This window comes from Pituophis catenifer, unplaced genomic scaffold (assembly GCF_029215685.1).
Source record: "Pituophis catenifer annectens isolate HBS135680 unplaced genomic scaffold, rPitCat1.0.hap2 SCAF_5, whole genome shotgun sequence".
Classification (NCBI taxonomy): Eukaryota; Metazoa; Chordata; class Lepidosauria; order Squamata; family Colubridae; genus Pituophis; species Pituophis catenifer.
The window spans coordinates 16,410,949-16,423,667 of NW_027256885.1; the positions used below are offsets into that span (position 1 = coordinate 16,410,949).

The following is a 12,719-nucleotide window of genomic DNA, read 5'->3' on the forward strand; positions in this document are numbered from 1 at the left end:
TATAGATCTTTATTTTTAATGGGTGATTGGAATGGGGTATTAGATACCCAGAAAGATAAAAAAAGTCTCTCCAAGATCTCCATGCGTGCCAAGTTGCCTAAATCTTTTTTTGATATTTTGGAGGATATGGAGCTTAGAGACATTTGGAGAGAAAGGAATGTATTGGAGAGTGATTTTACTTTTTTTTCAGATAGGCACCAATCTTTTTCGAGGATTGATTTTATATTAACTACAAACGATCTTTTTTCTAGGGTGAAGAGTACGAAGATATGTCCAAGAACTTTAACTGATCATAGCCCGGTTTGGGTGGAACTGGAGCAGGAGAGAGGGGAAAGGAGGTCTTGGAGGTTAAATGAGAATTTATTCAGATATGAAGATAATTTGTGTGAGCTTAAAAAACAAATGAAAGAATTTTTTTATTAATAATATGAACAAAGGAACTTCGATGGAGATGGTATGGGATGCATGTAAGGCTTATATGAGAGGAACATTAATCTTTTTGAATAATAAATATAGATTAAAACAACAAAATAGACGGAAAGAGATAGAGGAGGAAATTAAAAAGAAAGAACAATTGCTTATAACTAACCCGGGAGATAAAAAGGCAAAAGATATGATTAATATTTTAAGAGAGCAATTTAATATGTTAATGGCGGGGCAAGTAGCAACCAGTATACAATATGCCAGACATAACACATTTTGTAATGCTAATAAACCTGGGAGATGGTTGGCTTACACGATGAGGAAAAAACAGAAATCACGTGTTATAGACAAGATAGAATTTAGAGGTAAAGAGATTTATCAACAGAATTTAATAAAAAAGGCTTTTTTGGAGTTTTATACAAAATTATATGCTAAAGATGCAATTCAAGATGCTGATATTGATAGATATTTAAAGATGGAGATTCCTGAATTAACGTTGGAACAGAGAGAGAGATTGAATCAGCCAATAACTTCTGAGGAAATTGTTGGGGCAATTAAACAATTAAAAATAGGTAAGGCTCCGGGAACAGATGGACTAACAGCTGTTTATTATAAACATTTACAATCCGAAATGTTAGAACCACTAAAAATTTTATTTAATAAAATACAAGTAGGAGGAGGAGTACCACCTTCTTGGAAAACAGCCTTTGTTTCACTAATTCCAAAGGAGGATCAAAATTCCATTAAACCGGAGAATTTCAGGCCAATTTCACTTCTGAATACTGATTATAAGATTTTTGCTAAAATATTAGCTAATAGATTAATGCCAGTTATGCAACAAATAATTCACAATGATCAATCAGGGTTTATAAAAGGTAGACAAATGAGATATAATGTTAGACAAATTGTAAACTTACTGGAATATTTGGAAAAAAATAATCAAGTCCCTGCAGCGTTTATATTTCTGGATGCAGAGAAGGCATTTGATCGTTTGAACTGGCAATTTTTGTTTAAAATAATAGAGAAAATGCACTTTGGGGAATATTTTATACAATCAATTAGAGCGATATACCAGCAGCAAACAGCACAAATTATAGTTAATGGAGGTTTAACAGAGGCTTTTAAAATTGAGAAAGGAACAAGACAGGGGTGTCCTCTGTCCCCACTATTATTTATTTTGACTTTGGAGGTACTTTTGAATAAGATACGTGATTCAGAAAAATTGAAGGGTATTGTAATTAGACAACAAGATTATAGATTAAGAGCCTTTGCAGATGATTTGGTTATTACTTTATCTCAACCTATAGAGTCGGCTCCATATATATTGGATATAATTGATCAATATGGGAAAGTATCAGGATTTAAAGTTAATTCACATAAGACAAAGATGATAGTTAAAAATATGACTACATTTGAAAGAGACAAACTAGCAAGATTAACAGATTTTGAAATAGTTAAAAAGGTTAAATATCTAGGGGTATATATAGCAGCTTCAAATACAAAATTATACAAAAACAATTATGAGGTACTTTGGCAGAAGGTACAGAAGGATATGGAAAACTGGAAAAAATTACAGTTGTCTTTATTGGGAAGAATTGCAGCAATTAAAATGAATGTTTTACCTAGATTTTTATTTTTGTTCCAAATGATACCTGTGCTTAAGAAAGATGAAAATCTGAGAGAATGGCAGAAAGGTGTTAATACTTTTATTTGGGCTGGGAAAAAACCCAGAATAAAAATGAAAATTATACAAGATACACGTGAAAGAGGGGGTCTTAAAATGCCTAATTTAAGGTTATATTATGAAGCAGCGGTTTTATCACAAATCAGTGATTGGTTTAATTTAACTGAGGGGAGAATTTTGAATTTAGAAGGTTATGATTTGTTATATGGATGGCATGCCTATTTGTTATATGATAAAAAAGTGGATAAAGTATTTAAGGTTCATATATTAAGAAATGCTTTGTTAAGGGTTTGGAAAAAATATCAATATAAGTTAAATTATAAGATACCTTTATGGGCAAATCCTAGACATGCAATAGAAAATATAAGTATAGAACAAAAACAGGAGGTGATTACTTATAAAGAGCTTCTTATTATGGAAAGGGGGGTAATGTATTTGAAATCTTTAGATACACTGAGAGAAGAAGGTATAATTTATACATGGTTTCAGTATGGTCAACTTCAAGCTAGATGGAAGGAAGATCAAAAAACTGGCTTTGTGCAAAATGAGGAGAATTTGGTAAAACAAATTAGAGATCAAAAACAAATGCATATTAAAAGGTTGTATAGTGCCTTACTGGAAATAGATTCTGAGACTGAATTGGTTAAAGACTGTATGATTAAATGGGCACAAAATTTTCAAGAGCCAGTAATGATGGAAACTTGGGAAAAGATTTGGATTAGAAATGTGAAATTTACACAAGCACAAAATTTAAGAGAAAATTTTTATAAAATGTTTTATAGATGGCACTTAGATCCTAAAAAATTATCATGTATGTATTCTAATGTGCAAGCTAAATGTTGGAGATGTGACTGTGATGATGCAACTTATTATCATATATGGTGGACTTGTAGAAAAATCAAAGCATTCTGGATAAAGATTTGGTGGGTGATGCAGAATATTCTTAAAAAGAGACTGAAATTTACTCCACAGTTGTTCTTACTGGGTATAACTATGGACTGTACAGTTGCAGAGACTAAATTGATTTTGAACTTGATAACAGCAGCAAGATTGCTGGTAGCACAACATTGGAAGAAGGACTTTTTGCCTACTATTGAAGATTGGATATTGAAAGTAACTAATTTAGCTGAAATGGCTAAAATTTCAGCATATCTGAAGGATCATACACAAGAAAGGTACATACAGGACTGGAGAAGATGGATTGATTATATACAAAATAAGTATCAGACCAAAAAATATCAAATAGCTTATGAATGATTTCTTTTATTTGTATAAGCGTTATATAAGTGATATTAGATGTATTATGTTTAAGAAATAGGATTTTATATATGGGGGGTTAAGAAATTTTCTTATAGGGGTGTTAGTTTAATGATTGGTTATGCAATTTAGATTATTGTTAAAGATCAATAGAAATACCTTGTGTTCTGCTCTGGGAAGTCGGGGAGGGGGAGGGGGGGTTGGGGGGGTTGGGGGGGAAAATTTGTTTGTTTTTAAAACTTTTTCAATAAAAAAAAAAAAGAAAAGTTGTGTGGCTAAGATAATTTTATAAACTAAGATTAATGCTTTAAGTAATTAGATGAACTTATTATCCAAAGTATGTAACCATATAGGGAAAATCGGATGTATGATCTCATGATTAACCATATATGGAAAATGTATGATCTCACTGAATCCTTTGTCTTGGAAATGTATAAAACCGCTGTATCAGAATTCTCTCTTTGTTCAAAGCTTCAAGTATAAAACTGGCTCTGAACCTTGCGCAATAAAAAAACTGTCTCTGGCTGACCTAGGAATGTTGCTTCGTCCTTCAATTCCACAACACTGCAGGTTCGAATCTCGCCAGGCTCAAGGTTGACTCAGCCTTCCATCCTTTCTAAGGTAGGTAAATTGAGGACCCAGTTGTGGGGGTAATAAGCTGACTTTGTATAAATATACAAAAGGATGAAGGCTATTGCTTAGCGCATTGTAAGCCGCCCTGAGTCTCCAGAGAAGGGCGGCATATAAATCCAATTTAAAAAAAAATCTATCTAAAAGCATGGTACGTTATCTCAGTTGAAACTACAGCCATCAACAAAGGGATAATTTACACCTCAGCCCTAATTTATGTTTGATCTGGATAAACTCCTGCTTTCCAGAGCCAGGGGGCCAAAGTGGCCAATTGAGTAAACAAAGAAATGCTCAAGATGACTAATTGGGAAGTTTCTATTCCCCCTTGCAGGGCAACAAGGAATACACAAACCTAAATTAGGAGGCCAGAATTGGGTACTAAGCTGACGTCTCTCAGGGTATAAAAGGACACCATACCTTCCCCAAGGTGTGGCTATTTCCTCGCATGCATTGTATCTGTATGTTCTGGATATAGTTCCACCCAGTATTTTGTTTTTGGCCATAAATAAAATCTGCTTTTTTGCAAGCCTCGTCTTGAGTCTCTCTCTTTGGCATTCTGGTGACTCAAGTGTATTTAGGGACCTTACAATATGAAGAACAGTCACAGGATTTGGGTTTGGCCACTCTAGAGAAAAGAAGGACTGGAATGGGGGGGAGACAGGATAGCATTCCAGTATTTGGGGGGCTGCCCCAAAGAAGAGGGGGTCAACCTATTCTCCAAAGCAACAGAAGACAAGAAACAATGGATGGAAACTAATCAAATAAGAGAAGTAACCCGGAATTAAGGAGAAACTTCCTAATTGTGAGGACAATTAACTGGTGGAACTGCTTGCCACCAGAAGTTGTGGGTGCTTCAACACTGGAGGTTTTTAAGAAGAGACTGGACAGCTATTTGTCTGAAATGGTATAGGGCAGTGATGGCTAACCTTTTACATCACTGCATGCCAGAAATGGCACGCAAAACCATCCTGCCTGGACCGCATGGCCTTGTTGGCCTTTGTGCACGCGGGAGCGCCGAAACCCAGAAGAGCAGTATTCCATCGCGCATACGCGAGCCGGCACCCAAACTTCTGGTTTCCAGCACGGATGCATGCCCGACGAACAGCTGGCCATCGCGCATGTGCGTGACGTAAACCTGGAAGATTGGGTGCAGGCACACGCATGCGCGACGGAACACTGCTCTTCTGGGTTTTGGCACTCCCATGCACGCAAAGACCAGCTGACCGGCACGCGTGTGTGCACAGGAACGTGGAAGAGGAGCGAGGCCACGCATCCCTTGCAGGATGGTTCTGCATGCTGCTTCCAGCACGTGTTCCATAGGTTCGCCAACACAGGTATAGGGTCTCCTGCTTTAGCAGGGGTTTGGAATAAAGACCTCCATGGTCCCTTCCAGCTCTATTTTGATTGATTGACATGCAGGAATCGTGGTTTTGTGGGAACCACTAGGAACTGAGCGGCTCAGAGTTGGGATCAAAACTGCCATGCAGCCAATAATGGACATAACATTCAATAAAAGCGTCACTTTCTTAATCACTATTGAGTGTCCTTAACTTTAGAGATCCTCCGATGGGCAGGATTGGAAAAAAGCACTTGGTGAGTCCACCATCTTTCTGGAACAAAGAAACGGATGACTGAGGAATTCTGGGAGTTGAAGTCCACATGTTTTAAGGTGGCTATATTTGGAAAACAATGATTTAAAGGGAATTTCATGTATCCACTTTAGCTACAAAACACTCTCCTCCCTCCAGAGAAAGGATAAAAAATGATAATGCCAAGTGTACCAAAGACCCAAACAAGATAAAATATAAGCAAGCCTCAGTTGTAATTCTGTAAGGGTCTCCTGCTTGAGCAGGGGGCTGGACTAGAAGACTTTTGATGTCCCATCTCTTGTCATTCTATGATTCTGTAAGGGTCTCCTGCTTGATCAGGGGGCTGGACTAGAAGACTTTTGATGTCCCATCTCTTGTCATTCTATGATTCTGTAAGGGTCTCCTGCTTGATCAGGGGGCTGGACTGGAAGACCCCCGCGGTCCCTTCCAACTCTGTTAAAGTCAATTGAGAAGCCAAATTCACCGAAAACTCTATCTGAAGAGTTGTTACTCTTGAAGTAGTAGTAACAACTAGTAGTAACAACTGCAGTTGTTCAGATAGTAACTGAAGAGTTACTATCGTGTTTCCCCGAAAATAAGACATGTCCGGATAATAAGCCCAATCGGGCTTTTCAGCGCATGTGCTAAGCCCCCCTCGCAAAATAAGCCCCCACCACCAACTACTTACACGCATGCGCAGCCGGTCCTGCCATTTCCTCTGGTTGCTTGCCGCACAAACAAAATGAGTTGAGGCGAGGCCAGAGGGGGGTGGGGGAAGGGAGGGACATGCCCTGCCCTCCCCTCCCTGTTCTTCACACCGGCCGAGCAACCCAACACGTCCCACCCCACCCCAATGGCAACAGCAGCCTGGCTGCTTCCCTTCCCCGCTGTCTCTTTATCGAGAGGGGTGGCAGGTGGGGCGGGCATGAAGCGAGACGCAGGTCTTACCTTTCAAGCTCCGTCGCTTTCCTCGCTGTTGTGTCTCTTGGCTTGTCAATTCCCAGTCCGTGCGGCTCAACAAAAGACCAGCAGCCGAAGATGGTTTGCAAGGCTTTAATCACCGACCACAGCCAAATCACAGTACAAGTCGAGTAATAGGTTCAAAGTCAGCGCTGAGAGCAGTCGCCTCTCAGCGCTATTTATCCGTTATTTCCTGTTTAAGCCGCCATCAGGCAGCTAAATCTACACACACACCATCAGCTGTTTATTGGTTCTTTGTATTTCCCGTCCTCTGCGTGTCTCCGGTGTTCTGTAACGTCATCAAAGGCCGACAGGCCATGAAGGGAGCCGGAAGCCTTTCCATCACTGCTGTTTGCCTCCCGATGCCTCGCGAGTGCCGTCCGCTGCCCGGATCACCACCCACCATCCCAGGCGTCATTGTAGGTATCTTCGGTGACAGCATCTCCCTCATCCCTCCCATGTGTGACGGGTCCTGGCAGGGGCTCGACAGGCAGCTCCCCTCTACCAGGGGTCCACCTGTAAGGAAGAGAGCAGAGGGGTTAGTGTTGTCAGTCATATACCCCGGTCCCCTTGGCTTGTCTGGGTATTTGTGGTGAAACCGCCTTAGTAACCGTGCAGCATGGATATCTGGCGGCGCCACCCAGGTAGCATCAGTGAATGGGTATCCTTTCCATTGCACTAAATATTGGACCTTTCCCCTATGCAGTCTGGAGTCCAAAATCTTATCTATTTCATAGTGATCAGTATGTATTGGGCCCGGTGGGTCACTGGTCCTTTCAGCTGTTATGGGTTTCAACAGACTACTGTGAAAGACAGGATGTATCTTACCCAGTAGTGGGGGTAGTTTTAGAGCAACCATGACAGGATTGATCACTCGGGTTATATTAAATGGTCCCAAATACTTTGGCCCCAGTTTCCTACTCGGTATTTTGACTTTCAGGTACTTGGTTGGCAGGTAGGCCCGGTCTCCCACCTGGAACGGTTTATGATCCACCCTCTTCTTGTCTGCGAATAATTTGTATTCTTCTGCAGCCCTCCGTAAGGCTGTTTTAACCTTAGGCCAGACTAGGTGGATTTTTTCTGCCCACCCAGATGGGGTTTCTGTGGTTTGTGAATGTGGTTCTAGTTCTGGGATCGCCGGGAATTCCATGTCGTACACCACCTGGAATGGGGAAAGGCCCGTGCTGCGGTGTACCACGTTATTATAAGCCACCTCCACGAATGGTAAGAGGCTTGACCAGTCTGATTGCTGGTATGACATGTAACACCTCAGGTAACGTTCTACCATAGCATTGGCTCATTCAGCCGCTCTGTTGGTGCTGGAATGGAACACCAAACTCAGCCCTTGGGTTGATCCAATTAATCGTATAAACTCCAGAACCTAGCGGTGAACTGAACACCCCGGTCAGATACGATGCGCCTGGGTACCCCATGTAGGCAATAGATATGTTGAAGAAACAGGCTCGTTAGTCGCCGGGCGGATGGTATGCCCTTACATGGCACGAAATGAGCCTGCTTCGAGAACAAATCCACCACCATCCATATCACCGTATAGCCATTACTACTAGGGAGGTTGACTATGAAATCCATAGCGATTTCATCCCGTGGCCTACTTGGATCAGCTACTGGTTGTAATAGGCCTATGGGTTTTCCTGTCCTTGGTTTGGCTGACGTGCACATCGGACACCCTTTCACACAATCCTCAATGTCCAACCGCATCTGTGGCCACCAAAATTGCCTTCTTACTAAATGTAATGTCTTCAAAAACCCAAAATGGCCAGCTGATTTGGCATTGTGGCATCGTCTCAACACAGCAGTCCGGAGGCTATTAGGGATATACAATTTTTCCCCTTTCCAGGCCAAACCCTCCCTGTGAGTTATCAGGGTCTGGTTATCCACTAGCCAAGGATCACTCAGTACAGCCGACTTTAGTTCGGTCTGGAACGGGTTGTCTGGCTTGTTAACAGCTAGCACGCCTTTCATCGGCTGACCGGGTGGTATGAGAGCTTCCACTACCTCCTCCTGTTTGCTATTATATTGGGGCATACAGGACAAAGCGTCAGCTAGGAAGTTTTTCCCAGCCAGAATGTACTTTAGGTGGAACGAAAATCTTTGGAAGTACTGCACCCACCTTACTTGTTTTGGGGACAACCTCCTCGGTGTTTGTAGGGCTTCCAGGTTCTTGTGATCCGTCCACACCACAAATGGGTGTGGGGCCCCTTCGAGGAGAGGTCGGCAAGTCAGAAGCGCCCACCGCATGGCGAACGCCTCCTTCTCCCAGATTGCCCACCCTCGTTCTGTAGGTGTCAGTTTTTGAGAGGTGTAGGCACAAGGCTGCAATTGGCCCTGATTGTTTTTCTGTAATAGAACGGCTATTAAAGCTACATCGCTGGCATCTACCTGCACTACAAAAGCTTGCATTGGATCGGGGTGTTTAAGGACCAGTTCACGTGCAAAAAGTACTTTTAGTTGCTCAAGATGCCTTTTGACATTCAGGTGTCCAACTTAACGGCTGCCCTGGACTCGGTTTTGATATTGCGGATTTAGTCTGCAACAAATCCGTCAGGGGCAACGCTACCCTAGCAAAAGAGGGAACAAACTGCCGATAGAAATCGGCAAACCCGAGGAAGCTCTGTAACTGTTTTCTGGTCCTCAGGGCTTGCCATTCCAACACTGCTTGGACTTTTCGGGGATCCATTTCCACCCCTTCCCCTGATATTCTATATCCCAGGTAATCCAATCTTGTTCAGTGAAACTCTCATTTTGATAGTTTCACAAACAATTTGGCTGCCAACAACTTTTCCAACACTTGACGAACCAATCGGGTGTGCTCTTCCATTGTTTGAGTATAAATCAAAATGTCGTCCAGATACACAAGGACCCCCCGGTATAGATGTTCATGCAGGACTTCATTGATCAACTGCATAAACACTGCGGGGGGCCCCTGTAACCCGAACGGCATGACCTGGAATTGGTAACTCCCCAGGGGACAATTGAATGTGGTCTTCCACTCGTCCCCTGGTCGGATACACACCCTGTAATACGCCTCGCGTAGGTCAAGTTTTGTGAAGATGCGGCCAGTTGCTAAAGTGGCGAGGAGGTCTTTCATTAACGGCAGCGGATATAAATGTTCCACACACATTCAGTTAAGGCTACAAAAATCAACACACAAACGCAACCCCCCATCTTTCTTCTCTCTGAAAAGGATGGGTGCTGCCATACGGGACCTACTGGGTTTGATTAAACCTCTTGCTAGGATTTTATCAATGTATCATCTCAATTCCTCAAGTTCTTTTGGTGTCATTGAGTACATACAAGGTTTCGGCAACTTGGCCCCTGGGATTAACTCAATGGCACAGTCTGTCAGCCGATGAGGGGCAACATCTCACACTCCTCCTCACTAAATACAGCAGCCAGATCCCCGTATATACTGGGGAACCCCTGATCTGGTTGAGCTAATACTGGGGCTTCTCCCATCCCTGTTCCTCCTCCTATCCAATCAGCCGTGGGCGGCTCTGGACCAAGTGTCAAACGCAGTTTTTGAAACCCACCTTCCCACCATATCGTGGGCTCCCATTTGTCAAGCCACACTAAACCCAATATGATTGGCTCAATCATTTTCTCGACTACAATGAATCGGATAATCTCTCTATGGTCCCCTATTTCTAATTGAACTTGTTCCGTTAAATAGGTAGCCGGCACTCCCCCCAGTAACGACCCATCCATCTGTTCAAATTTGACAGGGGTTCTCAACTGTACAGTGTGAATCCCCAATTCGTTCACCACAGCCCGGCAGATTAGGCAACGTGTGCATCCTGAATCCACCAAGGCCCCGTATCTGATTGCTTTAGCCGAGTGAGGGTTCCGGACTACAACAGGGATTACGAAGGGATGGATGGGGTTGCTCACCATCGGGTCCTCCGGGTCCTCGTCATTGCTGTCCCTGGACACCACCGGGAACCTCCCTGGGCTTGGGGTAACTCCGGCCTCTCTGATTGGTGTCTCAGCATCTCCCGGCAGAGTCTGTGTCACTTGGGACCGTTTAGGCATCGCTCGGGTTCATCCCCTCGCTCTTTCCCCACCTGAAGGTGGTTTCTGAGCTGCTGTTCGTGGAACTGGCATGATGTCCCACCTGGTTACACCTAAAACAACGAAACAATGGCCTCCGGGCCCGATCAGTAGGATCTGGGACAATACCAGCAGTTCTTGTCTCCCTCAGGAGCTGAGGCCGTTCCACCGGTTTTTTAAGTTGTCCTGTATTCCCGTCCCCCCGTGCTCTGAATTCTCTCAGTCCCACATCCAGATCTATCGCCGCCCTGAACCAGTCGTTTAACCGAGGAGGTAATCCTCGATACACACAGGCCTGCCAGAGGTCCCGGTCCAACCCCATGCGAAATTGATGGATCAGGAGACGCTCTGGCCATGCCATCAAGTGCCCAGCAATCTTCCGGAATTCATGTACGTAGTCTTTGGCGGACTGGCCCCTCTGCCTAAATGCAATGAGCTCCCCCTCCGCTACTTGTGCACTGGACTCGTCCTCAAACCGGGAGCGGAGCCTCCAGGAACTGGCCCACATCTATAAGTTCTCGTGCATGGTTGCTGTGCAGGCCAGCCACCCAATCCGCTGCCTCCCCCATCAGTACTGCTGTAATAGCCACCACCATCGCCTACTGGGATAGGTACCAACGTCCATATAAGTCCATGTGGCTTGTCCGGTGACGTCACAGCGGCTGGAGCAAGCAAGGGATTCTCTCCCGAAGCTGACAGCGCCATTTGCCGCATCTGGCGGCTGATTAAAGCCATCCTCGAGTGGGAAAAGCTCGGGGAAAGTGAGGGGAGCATTCCATCACCTGACTGCATCACCTGACTAAGAGGGCTACTCGGTCCAAGCTTACGTCAAATGTGGCCTGTATTGCCAGTGGGCCTCAGACTGCCTGGGGGCCCCACATTCCCGGGGCCCACAACGGAGCTGAGTCTGGTGTTCTAACCATACCAGCAGCCCTTGTGTCCCCCCTTGCACGACCCAGGAGCCCCCCCCCCCCGAGTCACCTTGTTGGGTGCCTTCTCCGGCATCATCTTACTTGGCTCAGCTCCTCTAACAACCCCCCCCAACGAGGAACCTTGGTCCCATGGCACTGGGTGTTCAATAGCTCGGCTGGGTGCCTGGTCCATTTGGAGCTTCGGACTAGCGAGATGGAAACGGGTTTCCGAGCTGGTACCCCCCGTGTCCTGCCATGACCCATGAGGAGGTTCAAGCCCCGTAGCCCAAGGTTGCCAGGATGGGGCATCACAGAAGCTGGCCTCCCCAAACCGTTCCCGGAGTACATCCATTGTACTGGGGCCAGGGCCCATGGAGTAACTCCACTCCCCCTCCCCCTCCTCCTCCTCCTCCTCCTCTGTCCAACGCCTCTCCCTCCACCCCTGAAAAGTTGTTCCTACACGAGGCGGTGTTGGCATCCTGGATTCAGTAATGCCAGTAAGAGCTGAGCTGTGCCACCATTCCCCTGTGGCTGTCTGTCCAGTCCTAGCTCTCTGGCCTTGTTGACCTTCCTCTGGGCACCCCGCACTCCGTGTCTGCCGGACCTTTGGTCTGACCACCGGTTGGTCGGTACCCTCCTGCGCCTCCTCTTCCGTTGGCCCTTCCTCTGCCACTTCCTCTGCCACCGTCTCCATCTCCATCCCCTCTGGAGATGTCCCCTCCGCCATCCTCCAAACCTTCTGGTTGCCAAACAAAGCCATAGGATGATGAGAGCACTGACTTTCTCTCAGCTTGTCAATTCCCGGTCTGTGCGGCTCCACAAAAGACCAGCAGCCGAAGATCGTTTGCAAGGCTTTAATCACCGACCACAGCCAAATCACAGTACAAGTCGAGTAATAGGTTCAAAGTCAGTGCTGAGAGAAGTCGCCTTTCAGCGCTATTTATCCATTATTTCCTGTTTAAGCCACCATCAGGCAGCTAAAGCCACACACCCCATCAGCTGTTTATCGGTTCTTTGTATTTCCCGCCCTCTGCGTGTCTCTGGTGTTCTGTAATGTCATCAAAGGCCGACAGGCCATGAAGAGAGCCGGAAGCCTTTCCATCACTGCTGTTTGCCTCCCGATGCCTCGCGAGTGCCGTCCGCCGCCCGGATCACCACCCACCGTCCCAGGCGTCATTGTAGGTATCTTCGGTGACC

General features: G+C 45.1%; 1 protein-coding gene across 1 annotated transcript in view; it reads right to left on the reverse strand.

Annotated features, from left to right (window-relative positions):
• Positions 1-6,791, reverse strand: part of LOC139317355 (zinc finger protein 777-like) — a 49,493-nt gene extending 42,702 nt beyond the window's left edge. Inside the window, exon 1 of the mRNA XM_070944375.1 lies at positions 6,532-6,791. The gene's annotated coding sequence lies outside the window, so the exon portion shown is untranslated. The remainder of the gene's footprint in view (positions 1-6,531) is intronic.
• Positions 6,792-12,719: the final 5,928 nt, after the last annotated feature.